The sequence below is a fragment of the Balaenoptera borealis genome, assembly GCF_965194805.1.
Source record: "Balaenoptera borealis genome assembly, chromosome: 7".
Classification (NCBI taxonomy): Eukaryota; Metazoa; Chordata; class Mammalia; order Artiodactyla; family Balaenopteridae; genus Balaenoptera; species Balaenoptera borealis.
Window position 1 is genome coordinate 34,223,209 of NC_138864.1, and position 17,675 is coordinate 34,240,883.

Here is a 17,675-nt window from a genome sequence, read left to right on the forward strand (position 1 = left end):
CTACTTTGTGCATTCCTCGGTTGATGGACATTTTCATTGCTTCCAAGTGTTGGCTATGGTAAATATTGTTGGAGTGCAGGATTGCCAGGCTGTGACTTTTCGATTCTCATTTTTTCTCAGGTGATAGGCCCAGCAGTGGGTGTGATTGATTGACTGGTAGCACCGTGTTTCCCTTTTCAAAGCACCTTCTTTGTGTTTTCATTAGTGGCTCTTACCACGTCCCCCTTAGAATCGAGGGTACGCATTTCTCCACAATCGCTTCAGCATATATTGTTTGCAGCATTTATGCTAATGGCCCTTCTGGCTGCTGTGAGCTGATAGGTTTTTGTAATTTGGGTTTGCATGTCTTTGAAAATTCGTAAAACTCATCATTTTTCTCCACCGTTTTCTTTTCTGTTAAAAAAAAAGGAAACAATTGGGAGTACAATAGAACTCTTGAAATTGTGTTCTTGGAAGGTTGCCCTCTTTTGAAATTTTTGGTCGATTTTCCACTCCAGAATTTTTTTAGAAAGCAGGTGTCTTTTAGCGAACTGCAAGTTTGGTGAATATTTAGTGACCTTTAGCAATGGGTTTAAATCTGCTGTTGTGGGAAGTGGCCTCAAGCAGGCAGCATATCTCCATTCCCATATCTGGGTACTAGGGCAGCAGAGCCTTTCTGGAAGTCGTGTTCCTAGTTTGTAAATTACATTGGAATGTGCATGGAGAAAGCCCCATAAGTATATGTCTCATTATTTCTTCTTGGTTTAAAAATTTTTTTTAATTGGGGTAAAGCTTAGAATATTGTTTGTCCTAGGTGTACACCATCTGGTTCGTTTGTACATTATATATGTCTATTCAAGTACAGATCCTCTTCCCATGTAAAATGTTACTGACGGTTCCGCAGACCTCCCTTGCTATATGGTTGGTCTTTTTGAGATATGGATATAATATGTGTTTGTATACATATAGTAACACTAATCTTAATTTATCCATTCCCCCCACCTTTCCTTTTAGATGAGCATAGTTTGTTTTCTAAGTCTGTGAGTGTCTTTCTCTGTGGAAATATGTTCCTTTGTGTCAGTTATTAGATAACGCCTATAAGTGATATCATAGAATATAGGTCTTTTGCTTTCCGACTTACCTCATGTTTCGTGATTATCTCCAGACTCATTTGTGGTGCCTCAGAGAGCAGTGGTTCATTGTTTTCCATGGCTATTATTCCATTGTGTACATGGACCACTTCTTCTTTATCCATTCACCTGTTGTTGGACATTTTGATTGCTCCACTGTCTTGGCTATTGTGAATAAGGCTGCACTGCAGCTTTTGCGGCCTGTGTCTTCTCGATTCTTGTCTTCTCAGGTGAGAGGTCCAATGGTGCGCCTGCTGCATTCAATGGTGCCTGCAGTTTTACTTTTAAACACAGCTCCTTTCTGTTCTCATTATTGGCTGTTACCCCTTTACGTCTCACCAGCAGGTAGAGGGTACACAGTTCCCTAAAACCCCTTCAGCATTTATTGTTTGTAGACTTTTTGCTCATGTTCAGGCGACTGGTGTAAGTTGAAACTTTTTGTAGATTAGATTGCATGGGTCTAACACTCCCTGAGGTTGAGCTTTTATCCATTTTCCTTTTTTTTTAAAAGAGCGTGAGTAAAACTTAACTCTTCATACTCTCTTCTTGAAACATTTGCCTGTTTTGAATTGTTTTTTCCATTACCTCCTTCAGCACAATTTTTTAGGGCAGGTGTCCTTTACAGCCCTGAGTCCTTGGGAATGTTAAGTGACCATTCGCTGTGAGTTTAAAGCTGTTCTTGCAGGAAACGGCCACAAGGTGGCAGCATTTCCCCTTTACCATATTTGGTTACTAGGGAAACAGAGCCTTAATGGAAGTGGTGTTGTAGGTTGTAAATTAGAATGGAATGTGCCAGGGAAAAGCCCTTTAAGTTTATGTCTCATTACTTCTTGTTCATATTTGTAGTTTACTTTTTATTTTTTATCCCAGTAAATATGATTACAATGGTTTGTTTGTTCTAGCTGTGCAAGATGTGGTTCTTTCACACATATACATGTATCTATTCTTCCTCGCCTCCTTTTCCCATGTAGGTTAGGACACAATGTTGAGTAGTCTTCTCCTGGTCTTCCGTACGTCTTTGGTGGTTATATATTTCACATGGTTTGTATATCTCTGTTAACCCCAATGTGGCAATGTATCCAATCCTCATCCCTTTCTATTTGGTGAACCATAAGTTTTTTAATGAATCTGTGATTGCCTTTCTCTGTGGAAATATCTTCATTGGTATCAATTTTTAAGTAACTCTTAAAAGTGATATGATAGGATATGTGTCTTTTGCTTTCTCACTTACTACACGTGGCGTGATTACGTCTAGACTCATCTATGGTGCTGCAAACGGCATTGTTTCATTTTTTTCACTAGCGAATATTCCATCTGTACATGGAGGAGTTCTTCTTTGTCCATCCATCTGTTGGTGGACTTTTTGGTTACTTCCATATCTTGGCTATTGTAATACTGTGCAGTGCAGATTTGCCTGCCTGTGTCTTTCCAATTCTCTCTTCTTAGGTTTTACGTCGAGGAGTGGGCCTGCTGGATCATATAGTAGCTCAATGTTTACCTTTTTAAGGCACCTCCATTCTGTTCTCATTCGTGGCCCTTTCCAAGTTACGTCCCCTTTGAAGTTGAGGGTATGCATTTCTCCACAACACTTTCAGCATTTATTGTTTGTAGTTTTCTTGCTGATGGTTATTCTGACAAGTGTGAGCTGATACCTCTCTGTGGTTGAATTCGAATGTGCCACATAATCTGTTGAAATTGAGCTTTAAGGCATGTCCTTTGCTATTTTTCAAGCTGTGATTACCCCTTAGTTCTTCAAAGTGTTCTCTTTAAGTATGTGTCACATTTTGAAATGTTTTGGCCTTTACCTCCCTCAAGACATTTTGAGGGCCTGTTTCATTTACAGTTCTGCAGTACTTGTTCCTATGAAGTGACCATTAGCACAGGCTTTAAAGCTGCTTTTGCAGGTAACTGCCAGAGGGCGGCAGCCTTTCTATGTCCCCCACCCTGGTAACTAGGGAAAAGCCCTTGCGGCCTGTGGTGTTTCTCGGTTATAAATTAGAGTGGAGTGTGCCCGGACAAACCCACACAAGCTGATGTCTCCTTACTTTTGTTGGATTTTTACATTTAATTTTTATTTTTTATTGGAGTAATTTTCCACTGTGTACGTGGACCACTTCTACTTTGTGCATTCCTCGGTTGATGGACATTTTCATTGCTTCCAAGTGTTGGCTATGGTAAATATTGTTGGAGTGCAGGATTGCCAGGCTGTGACTTTTCGATTCTCATTTTTTCTCAGGTGATAGGCCCAGCAGTGGGTGTGATTGATTGACTGGTAGCACCGTGTTTCCCTTTTCAAAGCACCTTCTTTGTGTTTTCATTAGTGGCTCTTACCACGTCCCCCTTAGAATCGAGGGTACGCATTTCTCCACAATCGCTTCAGCATATATTGTTTGCAGCATTTATGCTAATGGCCCTTCTGGCTGCTGTGAGCTGATAGGTTTTTGTAATTTGGGTTTGCATGTCTTTGAAAATTCGTAAAACTCATCATTTTTCTCCACCGTTTTCTTTTCTGTTAAAAAAAAAGGAAACAATTGGGAGTACAATAGAACTCTTGAAATTGTGTTCTTGGAAGGTTGCCCTCTTTTGAAATTTTTGGTCGATTTTCCACTCCAGAATTTTTTTAGAAAGCAGGTGTCTTTTAGCGAACTGCAAGTTTGGTGAATATTTAGTGACCTTTAGCAATGGGTTTAAATCTGCTGTTGTGGGAAGTGGCCTCAAGCAGGCAGCATATCTCCATTCCCATATCTGGGTACTAGGGCAGCAGAGCCTTTCTGGAAGTCGTGTTCCTAGTTTGTAAATTACATTGGAATGTGCATGGAGAAAGCCCCATAAGTATATGTCTCATTATTTCTTCTTGGTTTTAAAATTTTTTTTTAATTGGGGTAAAGCTTAGAATATTGTTTGTCCTAGGTGTACACCATCTGGTTCGTTTGTACATTATATATGTCTATTCAAGTACAGATCCTCTTCCCATGTAAAATGTTACTGACGGTTCCGCAGACCTCCCTTGCTATATGGTTGGTCTTTTTGAGATATGGATATAATATGTGTTTGTATACATATAGTAACACTAATCTTAATTTATCCATTCCCCCCACCTTTCCTTTTAGATGAGCATAGTTTGTTTTCTAAGTCTGTGAGTGTCTTTCTCTGTGGAAATATGTCCTTTGTGTCAGTTATTAGATAACGCCTATAAGTGATATCATAGAATATAGGTCTTTTGCTTTCCGACTTACCTCATGTTTCGTGATTATCTCCAGACTCATTTATGGTGCCTCAGAGAACAGTGGTTCATTGTTTTCCATGGCTATTATTCCATTGTGTACATGGACCACTTCTTCTTTATCCATTCACCTGTTGTTGGACATTTTGATTGCTCCACTGTCTTGGCTATTGTGAATAAGGCTGCACTGCAGCTTTTGCGGCCTGTGTCTTCTCGATTCTTGTCTTCTCAGGTGAGAGGTCCAATGGTGCGCCTGCTGCATTGAATGGTGCCTGCAGTTTTACTTTTAAACACAGCTCCTTTCTGTTCTCATTATTGGCTGTTACCCCTTTACGTCTCACCAGCAGGTAGAGGGTACACAGTTCCCTAAAACTCCTTCAGCATTTATTGTTTGTAGACTTTTTGCTCATGTTCAGGCGACTGGTGTAAGTTGAAACTTTTTGTAGATTAGATTGCATGGGTCTAACACTCCCTGAGGTTGAGCTTTTATCCATTTTCCTTTTTTTTTAAAAGAGCGTGAGTAAAACTTAACTCTTCATACTCTCTTCTTGAAACATTTGCCTGTTTTGAATTGTTTTGTCCATTCCCTCCTTCAGCACAATTTTTTAGGGCAGGTGTCCTTTACAGCCCTGAGTCCTTGGGAATGTTACGTGACCATTAGCTGTGAGTTTAAAGCTGTTCTTGCAGGAAACGGCCACAAGGTGGCAGCATTTCCCCTTTACCATATTTGGTTACTAGGGAAACAGAGCCTTAATGGAAGTGGTGTTGTAGGTTGTAAATTAGAATGGAATGTGCCAGGGAAAAGCCCTTTAAGTTTATGTCTCATTACTTCTTGTTCATATTTGTAGTTTACTTTTTATTTTTTATCCCAGTAAATATGATTACAATGGTTTGTTTGTTCTAGGTGTGCAAGATGTGGTTCTTTCACACATATACATGTATCTATTGTTCCTCGCCTCCTTTTCCCATGTAGGTTATGACACAATGTTGAGTAGTCTTCTCCTGGTCTTCCGTACGTCTTTGGTGGTTATATATTTCACATGGTTTGTATATCTCTGTTAACCCCAATGTGGCAATGTATCCAATCCTCATCCCTTTCTATTTGGTGAACCATAAGTTTTTTAATGAATCTGTGATTGCCTTTCTCTGTGGAAATATCTTCATTGGTATCAATTTTTAAGTAACTCTTAAAAGTGATATGATAGGATATGTGTCTTTTGCTTTCTCACTTACTACACGTGGCGTGATTACGTCTAGACTCATCTATGGTGCTGCAAACGGCATTGTTTCATTTTTTTCACTAGCGAATATTCCATCTGTACATGGAGGAGTTCTTCTTTGTCCATCCATCTGTTGGTGGACTTTTTGGTTACTTCCATATCTTGGCTATTGTAATACTGTGCAGTGCAGATTTGCCTGCCTGTGTCTTTCCAATTCTCTCTTCTTAGGTTTTACGTCGAGGAGTGGGCCTGCTGGATCATATAGTAGCTCAATGTTTACCTTTTTAAGGCACCTCCATTCTGTTCTCATTCGTGGCCCTTTCCAAGTTACGTCCCCTTTGAAGTTGAGGGTATGCATTTCTCCACAACACTTTCAGCTTTTATTGTTTGTAGTTTTCTTGCTGATGGTTATTCTGACAAGTGTGAGCTGATACCTCTCTGTGGTTGAATTCGAATGTGCCACATAATCTGTTGAAATTGAGCTTTAAGGCATGTCCTTTGCTATGTTTCAAGCTGTGATTACCCCTTAGTTCTTCAAAGTGTTCTCTTTAAGTATGTGTCACATTTTGAAATGTTTTGGCCTTTACCTCCCTCAAGACATTTTGAGGGCCTGTTTCATTTACAGTTCTGCAGTACTTTTTCCTATGAAGTGACCATTAGCACAGGCTTTAAAGCTGCTTTTGCAGGTAACTGCCAGAGGGCGGCAGCCTTTCTATGTCCCCCACCCTGGTAACTAGGGAAAAGCCCTTGCGGCCTGTGGTGTTTCTCGGTTATAAATTAGAGTGGAGTGTGCCCGGACAAACCCACACAAGCTGATGTCTCCTTACTTTTGTTGGATTGTTACATTTAATTTTTATTTTTTATTGGAGTAATTTTCCACTGTGTACGTGGACCACTTCTACTTTGTGCATTCCTCGGTTGATGGACATTTTCATTGCTTCCAAGTGTTGGCTATGGTAAATATTGTTGGAGTGCAGGATTGCCAGGCTGTGACTTTTCGATTCTCATTTTCTCAGGTGATAGGCCCAGCAGTGGGTGTGATTGATTGACTGGTAGCACCGTGTTTCCCTTTTCAAAGCACCTTCTTTGTGTTTTCATTAGTGGCTCTTACCACGTCCCCCTTAGAATCGAGGGTACGCATTTCTCCACAATCGCTTCAGCATATATTGTTTGCAGCATTTATGCTAATGGCCCTTCTGGCTGCTGTGAGCTGATAGGTTTTTGTAATTTGGGTTTGCATGTCTTTGAAAATTCGTAAAACTCATCATTTTTCTCCACCGTTTTCTTTTCTGTTAAAAAAAAAAGGAAACAATTGGGAGTACAATAGAACTCTTGAAATTGTGTTCTTGGAAGGTTGCCCTCTTTTGAAATTTTTGGTCGATTTTCCACTCCAGAATTTTTTTAGAAAGCAGGTGTCTTTTACCGAACTGCAAGTTTGGTGAATATTTAGTGACCTTTAGCAATGGGTTTAAATCTGCTGTTGTGGGAAGTGGCCTCAAGCAGGCAGCATATCTCCATTCCCATATCTGGGTACTAGGGCAGCAGAGCCTTTCTGGAAGTCGTGTTCCTAGTTTGTAAATTACATTGGAATGTGCATGGAGAAAGCCCCATAAGTATATGTCTCATTATTTCTTCTTGGTTTTAAAATTTTTTTTTAATTGGGGTAAAGCTTAGAATATTGTTTGTCCTAGGTGTACACCATCTGGTTCGTTTGTACATTATATATGTCTATTCAAGTACAGATCCTCTTCCCATGTAAAATGTTACTGACGGTTCCGCAGACCTCCCTTGCTATATGGTTGGTCTTTTTGAGATATGGATACAATATGTGTTTGTATACATATAGTAACACTAATCTTAATTTATCCATTCCCCCCACCTTTCCTTTTAGATGAGCATAGTTTGTTTTCTAAGTCTGTGAGTGTCTTTCTCTGTGGAAATATGTTCCTTTGTGTCAGTTATTAGATAACGCCTATAAGTGATATCATAGAATATAGGTCTTTTGCTTTCCGACTTACCTCATGTTTCGTGATTATCTCCAGACTCATTTGTGGTGCCTCAGAGAGCAGTGGTTCATTGTTTTCCATGGCTATTATTCCATTGTGTACATGGACCACTTCTTCTTTATCCATTCAACTGTTGTTGGACATTTTGATTGCTTCACTGTCTTGGCTATTGTGAATAAGGCTGCAATGCAGCTTTTGCGGCCTGTGTCTTCTCGATTCTTGTCTTCTCAAGTGAGAGGTCCATTGGTGCGCCTGCTGGATTGAATGGTACCTCCATTTTTACTTTTAAACACAGCTCCTTTCTGTTCTCATTATTGGCTGTTACCCCTTTACGTCTCACCAGCAGGTAGAGGGTACACAGTTCCCTAAAACCCCTTCAGCATTTATTGTTTGTAGACTTTTTGCTCATGTTCAGGCGACTGGTGTAAGTTGATACTTTTTGTAGATTAGATTGCATGGGTCTAACACTCCCTGAGGTTGAGCTTTTATCCATTTTCCTTTTTTTTTTAAAAGAGCGTGAGTAAAACTTAACTCTTCATACTCTCTTCTTGAAACATTTGCCTGTTTTGAATTGTTTTGTCCATTCCCTCCTTCAGCACAATTTTTTAGGGCAGGTGTCCTTTACAGCCCTGAGTCCTTGGGAATGTTACGTGACCATTAGCTGTGAGTTTAAAGCTGTTCTTGCAGGAAACGGCCAAAAGGTGGCAGCATTTCCCCTTTACCGTATTTGGTTACTAGGGAAACAGAGCCTTAATGGAAGTGGTGTTGTAGGTTGTAAATTAGAATGGAATGTGCCAGGGAAAAGCCCTTTAAGTTTATGTCTCATTACTTCTTGTTCATATTTGTAGTTTACTTTTTATTTTTTATCCCAGTAAATATGATTACAATGGTTTGTTTGTTCTAGCTGTGCAAGATGTGGTTCTTTCACACATATACATGTATCTATTGTTCCTCGCATCCTTTTCCCATGTAGGTTATGACACAATGTTGAGTAGTCTTCTCCTGGTCTTCCGTACGTCTTTGGTGGTTATATATTTCACATGGTTTGTATATCTCTGTTAACCCCAATGTGGCAATGTATCCAATCCTCATCCCTTTCTATTTGGTGAACCATAAGTTTTTTAATGAATCTGTGATTGCCTTTCTCTGTGGAAATATCTTCATTGGTATCAATTTTTAAGTAACTCTTAAAAGTGATATGATAGGATATGTGTCTTTTGCTTTCTCACTTACTACACGTGGCGTGATTACGTCTAGACTCATCTATGGTGCTGCAAACGGCATTGTTTCATTTTTTTCACTAGCGAATATTCCATCTGTACATGGAGGAGTTCTTCTTTGTCCATCCATCTGTTGGTGGACTTTTTGGTTACTTCCATATCTTGGCTATTGTAATACTGTGCAGTGCAGATTTGCCTGCCTGTGTCTTTCCAATTCTCTCTTCTTAGGTTTTACGTCGAGGAGTGGGCCTGCTGGATCATATAGTAGCTCAATGTTTACCTTTTTAAGGCACCTCCATTCTGTTCTCATTCGTGGCCCTTTCCAAGTTACGTCCCCTTTGAAGTTGAGGGTATGCATTTCTCCACAACACTTTCAGCATTTATTGTTTGTAGTTTTCTTGCTGATGGTTATTCTGACAAGTGTGAGCTGATACCTCTCTGTGGTTGAATTCGAATGTGCCACATAATCTGTTGAAATTGAGCTTTAAGGCATGTCCTTTGCTATGTTTCAAGCTGTGATTACCCCTTAGTTCTTCAAAGTGTTCTCTTTAAGTATGTGTCACATTTTGAAATGTTTTGGCCTTTACCTCCCTCAAGACATTTTGAGGGCCTGTTTCATTTACAGTTCTGCAGTACTTTTTCCTATGAAGTGACCATTAGCACAGGCTTTAAAGCTGCTTTTGCAGGTAACTGCCAGAGGGCGGCAGCCTTTCTATGTCCCCCACCCTGGTAACTAGGGAAAAGCCCTTGCGGCCTGTGGTGTTTCTCGGTTATAAATTAGAGTGGAGTGTGCCCGGACAAACCCACACAAGCTGATGTCTCCTTACTTTTGTTGGATTGTTACATTTAATTTTTATTTTTTATTGGAGTAATTTTCCACTGTGTACGTGGACCACTTCTACTTTGTGCATTCCTCGGTTGATGGACATTTTCATTGCTTCCAAGTGTTGGCTATGGTAAATATTGTTGGAGTGCAGGATTGCCAGGCTGTGACTTTTCGATTCTCATTTTCTCAGGTGATAGGCCCAGCAGTGGGTGTGATTGATTGACTGGTAGCACCGTGTTTCCCTTTTCAAAGCACCTTCTTTGTGTTTTCATTAGTGGCTCTTACCACGTCCCCCTTAGAATCGAGGGTACGCATTTCTCCACAATCGCTTCAGCATATATTGTTTGCAGCATTTATGCTAATGGCCCTTCTGGCTGCTGTGAGCTGATAGGTTTTTGTAATTTGGGTTTGCATGTCTTTGAAAATTCGTAAAACTCATCATTTTTCTCCACCGTTTTCTTTTCTGTTAAAAAAAAAAGGAAACAATTGGGAGTACAATAGAACTCTTGAAATTGTGTTCTTGGAAGGTTGCCCTCTTTTGAAATTTTTGGTCGATTTTCCACTCCAGAATTTTTTTAGAAAGCAGGTGTCTTTTACCGAACTGCAAGTTTGGTGAATATTTAGTGACCTTTAGCAATGGGTTTAAATCTGCTGTTGTGGGAAGTGGCCTCAAGCAGGCAGCATATCTCCATTCCCATATCTGGGTACTAGGGCAGCAGAGCCTTTCTGGAAGTCGTGTTCCTAGTTTGTAAATTACATTGGAATGTGCATGGAGAAAGCCCCATAAGTATATGTCTCATTATTTCTTCTTGGTTTTAAAATTTTTTTTTAATTGGGGTAAAGCTTAGAATATTGTTTGTCCTAGGTGTACACCATCTGGTTCGTTTGTACATTATATATGTCTATTCAAGTACAGATCCTCTTCCCATGTAAAATGTTACTGACGGTTCCGCAGACCTCCCTTGCTATATGGTTGGTCTTTTTGAGATATGGATACAATATGTGTTTGTATACATATAGTAACACTAATCTTAATTTATCCATTCCCCCCACCTTTCCTTTTAGATGAGCATAGTTTGTTTTCTAAGTCTGTGAGTGTCTTTCTCTGTGGAAATATGTTCCTTTGTGTCAGTTATTAGATAACGCCTATAAGTGATATCATAGAATATAGGTCTTTTGCTTTCCGACTTACCTCATGTTTCGTGATTATCTCCAGACTCATTTGTGGTGCCTCAGAGAGCAGTGGTTCATTGTTTTCCATGGCTATTATTCCATTGTGTACATGGACCACTTCTTCTTTATCCATTCAACTGTTGTTGGACATTTTGATTGCTTCACTGTCTTGGCTATTGTGAATAAGGCTGCAATGCAGCTTTTGCGGCCTGTGTCTTCTCGATTCTTGTCTTCTCAAGTGAGAGGTCCATTGGTGCGCCTGCTGGATTGAATGGTACCTCCATTTTTACTTTTAAACACAGCTCCTTTCTGTTCTCATTATTGGCTGTTACCCCTTTACGTCTCACCAGCAGGTAGAGGGTACACAGTTCCCTAAAACCCCTTCAGCATTTATTGTTTGTAGACTTTTTGCTCATGTTCAGGCGACTGGTGTAAGTTGATACTTTTTGTAGATTAGATTGCATGGGTCTAACACTCCCTGAGGTTGAGCTTTTATCCATTTTCCTTTTTTTTTTAAAAGAGCGTGAGTAAAACTTAACTCTTCATACTCTCTTCTTGAAACATTTGCCTGTTTTGAATTGTTTTGTCCATTCCCTCCTTCAGCACAATTTTTTAGGGCAGGTGTCCTTTACAGCCCTGAGTCCTTGGGAATGTTACGTGACCATTAGCTGTGAGTTTAAAGCTGTTCTTGCAGGAAACGGCCAAAAGGTGGCAGCATTTCCCCTTTACCGTATTTGGTTACTAGGGAAACAGAGCCTTAATGGAAGTGGTGTTGTAGGTTGTAAATTAGAATGGAATGTGCCAGGGAAAAGCCCTTTAAGTTTATGTCTCATTACTTCTTGTTCATATTTGTAGTTTACTTTTATTTTTTATCCCAGTAAATATGATTACAATGGTTTGTTTGTTCTAGCTGTGCAAGATGTGGTTCTTTCACACATATACATGTATCTATTGTTCCTCGCATCCTTTTCCCATGTAGGTTATGACACAATGTTGAGTAGTCTTCTCCTGGTCTTCCGTACGTCTTTGGTGGTTATATATTTCACATGGTTTGTATATCTCTGTTAACCCCAATGTGGCAATGTATCCAATCCTCATCCCTTTCTATTTGGTGAACCATAAGTTTTTTAATGAATCTGTGATTGCCTTTCTCTGTGGAAATATCTTCATTGGTATCAATTTTTAAGTAACTCTTAAAAGTGATATGATAGGATATGTGTCTTTTGCTTTCTCACTTACTACACGTGGCGTGATTACGTCTAGACTCATCTATGGTGCTGCAAACGGCATTGTTTCATTTTTTTCACTAGCGAATATTCCATCTGTACATGGAGGAGTTCTTCTTTGTCCATCCATCTGTTGGTGGACTTTTTGGTTACTTCCATATCTTGGCTATTGTAATACTGTGCAGTGCAGATTTGCCTGCCTGTGTCTTTCCAATTCTCTCTTCTTAGGTTTTACGTCGAGGAGTGGGCCTGCTGGATCATATAGTAGCTCAATGTTTACCTTTTTAAGGCACCTCCATTCTGTTCTCATTCGTGGCCCTTTCCAAGTTACGTCCCCTTTGAAGTTGAGGGTATGCATTTCTCCACAACACTTTCAGCTTTTATTGTTTGTAGTTTTCTTGCTGATGGTTATTCTGACAAGTGTGAGCTGATACCTCTCTGTGGTTGAATTCGAATGTGCCACATAATCTGTTGAAATTGAGCTTTAAGGCATGTCCTTTGCTATGTTTCAAGCTGTGATTACCCCTTAGTTCTTCAAAGTGTTCTCTTTAAGTATGTGTCACATTTTGAAATGTTTTGGCCTTTACCTCCCTCAAGACATTTTGAGGGCCTGTTTCATTTACAGTTCTGCAGTACTTTTTCCTATGAAGTGACCATTAGCACAGGCTTTAAAGCTGCTTTTGCAGGTAACTGCCAGAGGGCGGCAGCCTTTCTATGTCCCCCACCCTGGTAACTAGGGAAAAGCCCTTGCGGCCTGTGGTGTTTCTCGGTTATAAATTAGAGTGGAGTGTGCCCGGACAAACCCACACAAGCTGATGTCTCCTTACTTTTGTTGGATTGTTACATTTAATTTTTATTTTTTATTGGAGTAATTTTCCACTGTGTACGTGGACCACTTCTACTTTGTGCATTCCTCGGTTGATGGACATTTTCATTGCTTCCAAGTGTTGGCTATGGTAAATATTGTTGGAGTGCAGGATTGCCAGGCTGTGACTTTTCGATTCTCATTTTTTCTCAGGTGATAGGCCCAGCAGTGGGTGTGATTGATTGACTGGTAGCACCGTGTTTCCCTTTTCAAAGCACCTTCTTTGTGTTTTCATTAGTGGCTCTTACCACGTCCCCCTTAGAATCGAGGGTACGCATTTCTCCACAATCGCTTCAGCATATATTGTTTGCAGCATTTATGCTAATGGCCCTTCTGGCTGCTGTGAGCTGATAGGTTTTTGTAATTTGGGTTTGCATGTCTTTGAAAATTCGTAAAACTCATCATTTTTCTCCACCGTTTTCTTTTCTGTTAAAAAAAAGGAAACAATTGGGAGTACAATAGAACTCTTGAAATTGTGTTCTTGGAAGGTTGCCCTCTTTTGAAATTTTTGGTCGATTTTCCACTCCAGAATTTTTTTAGAAAGCAGGTGTCTTTTACCGAACTGCAAGTTTGGTGAATATTTAGTGACCTTTAGCAATGGGTTTAAATCTGCTGTTGTGGGAAGTGGCCTCAAGCAGGCAGCATATCTCCATTCCCATATCTGGGTACTAGGGCAGCAGAGCCTTTCTGGAAGTCGTGTTCCTAGTTTGTAAATTACATTGGAATGTGCATGGAGAAAGCCCCATAAGTATATGTCTCATTATTTCTTCTTGGTTTTAAAATTTTTTTTTAATTGGGGTAAAGCTTAGAATATTGTTTGTCCTAGGTGTACACCATCTGGTTCGTTTGTACATTATATATGTCTATTCAAGTACAGATCCTCTTCCCATGTAAAATGTTACTGACGGTTCCGCAGACCTCCCTTGCTATATGGTTGGTCTTTTTGAGATATGGATACAATATGTGTTTGTATACATATAGTAACACTAATCTTAATTTATCCATTCCCCCCACCTTTCCTTTTAGATGAGCATAGTTTGTTTTCTAAGTCTGTGAGTGTCTTTCTCTGTGGAAATATGTTCCTTTGTGTCAGTTATTAGATAACGCCTATAAGTGATATCATAGAATATAGGTCTTTTGCTTTCCGACTTACCTCATGTTTCGTGATTATCTCCAGACTCATTTGTGGTGCCTCAGAGAGCAGTGGTTCATTGTTTTCCATGGCTATTATTCCATTGTGTACATGGACCACTTCTTCTTTATCCATTCAACTGTTGTTGGACATTTTGATTGCTTCACTGTCTTGGCTATTGTGAATAAGGCTGCAATGCAGCTTTTGCGGCCTGTGTCTTCTCGATTCTTGTCTTCTCAAGTGAGAGGTCCATTGGTGCGCCTGCTGGATTGAATGGTACCTCCATTTTTACTTTTAAACACAGCTCCTTTCTGTTCTCATTATTGGCTGTTACCCCTTTACGTCTCACCAGCAGGTAGAGGGTACACAGTTCCCTAAAACCCCTTCAGCATTTATTGTTTGTAGACTTTTTGCTCATGTTCAGGCGACTGGTGTAAGTTGATACTTTTTGTAGATTAGATTGCATGGGTCTAACACTCCCTGAGGTTGAGCTTTTATCCATTTTCCTTTTTTTTTTAAAAGAGCGTGAGTAAAACTTAACTCTTCATACTCTCTTCTTGAAACATTTGCCTGTTTTGAATTGTTTTGTCCATTCCCTCCTTCAGCACAATTTTTTAGGGCAGGTGTCCTTTACAGCCCTGAGTCCTTGGGAATGTTACGTGACCATTAGCTGTGAGTTTAAAGCTGTTCTTGCAGGAAACGGCCAAAAGGTGGCAGCATTTCCCCTTTACCGTATTTGGTTACTAGGGAAACAGAGCCTTAATGGAAGTGGTGTTGTAGGTTGTAAATTAGAATGGAATGTGCCAGGGAAAAGCCCTTTAAGTTTATGTCTCATTACTTCTTGTTCATATTTGTAGTTTACTTTTTATTTTTTATCCCAGTAAATATGATTACAATGGTTTGTTTGTTCTAGCTGTGCAAGATGTGGTTCTTTCACACATATACATGTATCTATTGTTCCTCGCATCCTTTTCCCATGTAGGTTATGACACAATGTTGAGTAGTCTTCTCCTGGTCTTCCGTACGTCTTTGGTGGTTATATATTTCACATGGTTTGTATATCTCTGTTAACCCCAATGTGGCAATGTATCCAATCCTCATCCCTTTCTATTTGGTGAACCATAAGTTTTTTAATGAATCTGTGATTGCCTTTCTCTGTGGAAATATCTTCATTGGTATCAATTTTTAAGTAACTCTTAAAAGTGATATGATAGGATATGTGTCTTTTGCTTTCTCACTTACTACACGTGGCGTGATTACGTCTAGACTCATCTATGGTGCTGCAAACGGCATTGTTTCATTTTTTTCACTAGCGAATATTCCATCTGTACATGGAGGAGTTCTTCTTTGTCCATCCATCTGTTGGTGGACTTTTTGGTTACTTCCATATCTTGGCTATTGTAATACTGTGCAGTGCAGATTTGCCTGCCTGTGTCTTTCCAATTCTCTCTTCTTAGGTTTTACGTCGAGGAGTGGGCCTGCTGGATCATATAGTAGCTCAATGTTTACCTTTTTAAGGCACCTCCATTCTGTTCTCATTCGTGGCCCTTTCCAAGTTACGTCCCCTTTGAAGTTGAGGGTATGCATTTCTCCACAACACTTTCAGCTTTTATTGTTTGTAGTTTTCTTGCTGATGGTTATTCTGACAAGTGTGAGCTGATACCTCTCTGTGGTTGAATTCGAATGTGCCACATAATCTGTTGAAATTGAGCTTTAAGGCATGTCCTTTGCTATGTTTCAAGCTGTGATTACCCCTTAGTTCTTCAAAGTGTTCTCTTTAAGTATGTGTCACATTTTGAAATGTTTTGGCCTTTACCTCCCTCAAGACATTTTGAGGGCCTGTTTCATTTACAGTTCTGCAGTACTTTTTCCTATGAAGTGACCATTAGCACAGGCTTTAAAGCTGCTTTTGCAGGTAACTGCCAGAGGGCGGCAGCCTTTCTATGTCCCCCACCCTGGTAACTAGGGAAAAGCCCTTGCGGCCTGTGGTGTTTCTCGGTTATAAATTAGAGTGGAGTGTGCCCGGACAAACCCACACAAGCTGATGTCTCCTTACTTTTGTTGGATTTTTACATTTAATTTTTATTTTTTATTGGAGTAATTTTCCACTGTGTACGTGGACCACTTCTACTTTGTGCATTCCTCGGTTGATGGACATTTTCATTGCTTCCAAGTGTTGGCTATGGTAAATATTGTTGGAGTGCAGGATTGCCAGGCTGTGACTTTTCGATTCTCATTTTTTCTCAGGTGATAGGCCCAGCAGTGGGTGTGATTGATTGACTGGTAGCACCGTGTTTCCCTTTTCAAAGCACCTTCTTTGTGTTTTCATTAGTGGCTCTTACCACGTCCCCCTTAGAATCGAGGGTACGCATTTCTCCACAATCGCTTCAGCATATATTGTTTGCAGCATTTATGCTAATGGCCCTTCTGGCTGCTGTGAGCTGATAGGTTTTTGTAATTTGGGTTTGCATGTCTTTGAAAATTCGTAAAACTCATCATTTTTCTCCACCGTTTTCTTTTCTGTTAAAAAAAAGGAAACAATTGGGAGTACAATAGAACTCTTGAAATTGTGTTCTTGGAAGGTTGCCCTCTTTTGAAATTTTTGGTCGATTTTCCACTCCAGAATTTTTTTAGAAAGCAGGTGTCTTTTACCGAACTGCAAGTTTGGTGAATATTTAGTGACCTTTAGCAATGGGTTTAAATCTGCTGTTGTGGGAAGTGGCCTCAAGCAGGCAGCATATCTCCATTCCCATATCTGGGTACTAGGGCAGCAGAGCCTTTCTGGAAGTCGTGTTCCTAGTTTGTAAATTACATTGGAATGTGCATGGAGAAAGCCCCATAAGTATATGTCTCATTATTTCTTCTTGGTTTTAAAATTTTTTTTTAATTGGGGTAAAGCTTAGAATATTGTTTGTCCTAGGTGTACACCATCTGGTTCGTTTGTACATTATATATGTCTATTCAAGTACAGATCCTCTTCCCATGTAAAATGTTACTGACGGTTCCGCAGACCTCCCTTGCTATATGGTTGGTCTTTTTGAGATATGGATACAATATGTGTTTGTATACATATAGTAACACTAATCTTAATTTATCCATTCCCCCCACCTTTCCTTTTAGATGAGCATAGTTTGTTTTCTAAGTCTGTGAGTGTCTTTCTCTGTGGAAATATGTTCCTTTGTGTCAGTTATTAGATAACGCCTATAAGTGATATCATAGAATATAGGTCTTTTGCTTTCCGACTTACCTCATGTTTCGTGATTATCTCCAGACTCATTTGTGGTGCCTCAGAGAGCAGTGGTTCATTGTTTTCCATGGCTATTATTCCATTGTGTACATGGACCACTTCTTCTTTATCCATTCAACTGTTGTTGGACATTTTGATTGCTTCACTGTCTTGGCTATTGTGAATAAGGCTGCAATGCAGCTTTTGCGGCCTGTGTCTTCTCGATTCTTGTCTTCTCAAGTGAGAGGTCCATTGGTGCGCCTGCTGGATTGAATGGTACCTCCATTTTTACTTTTAAACACAGCTCCTTTCTGTTCTCATTATTGGCTGTTACCCCTTTACGTCTCACCAGCAGGTAGAGGGTACACAGTTCCCTAAAACCCCTTCAGCATTTATTGTTTGTAGACTTTTTGCTCATGTTCAGGCGACTGGTGTAAGTTGATACTTTT